An 826-nucleotide genomic window follows, 5' to 3' on the forward strand; every position below is an offset into this window, starting at 1 on the left:
CCCAGGTATGCCTAGAGGGTACCTGGCACTCCGCAAATGTGCTGTCCGCTGGTATATTGCCCGTACCACATCCCAGGATAAAATGCGAAAACACACAACCCGCGCAGCTGAGCGCGTGGTGAAAGCCAACACCGACGGCTCCCAGAGCACCGACTGCTGCGTAATGACTGTCTCTTGACAAAGATTGGAGTGTAGGAAGGACGCATCGGGTAGGGCCCCAGACGGTGTGGGTTAGAAGGAGGTCCTGGAGTTTCCCCCGGAACCTGGACTCCCCGAGTGTGGTTCAAAGAGAAATTCGAAAGCAAACAGGTACTCAAGTGCGTCCTAGACCCTAGGCATTTTCTCTTCAGAGAGACAGGAGCGGGACCCGAGTGGCCCAGCCCCTGGCGGACGCTCCAGGTGGGAAAATTGCTGGAGGAGAGGCGCCCCCTTGTCTCTTCTCGGACCGAGCCCGCCCCGTCCCCAACGTCCAGGTCCACTTGTTAGAGCGCCGGGGCTCTGCGCGCTAGCTGAGGCGAGCCCCACTCCGCCCCCCCACCCCCCGCCTTTCAGAACCGGAGGACTTGGTTGGCAAAAGTGTCGCCTAAGAAGCCTAGTGAGCCCTCGAAGGGCAGCGCCCCCAGGGCCCGCTGAAAGCTTGAACTGCGGACAAGGCCGACCTCCCATATGCCTCGGGTGGTCCAGAGCCCTGAGCCGGGCGAAGACCTGGAGAAGAAGGAGCCGAGGTTCTGCCACCTCGAGCCGGGCTCTCCGAGAGGACGCTGCCCGCCACTCAGGGCCGGGAGCCGCCATCCGCCGCCTGCAGCCTCGGGGCGAAGTTAGCCGC

Source organism: Bison bison, unplaced genomic scaffold (genome assembly GCF_000754665.1).
Source record: "Bison bison bison isolate TAMUID 2011002044 unplaced genomic scaffold, Bison_UMD1.0 scf7180017864336, whole genome shotgun sequence".
NCBI lineage: Eukaryota > Metazoa > Chordata > Mammalia > Artiodactyla > Bovidae > Bison > Bison bison.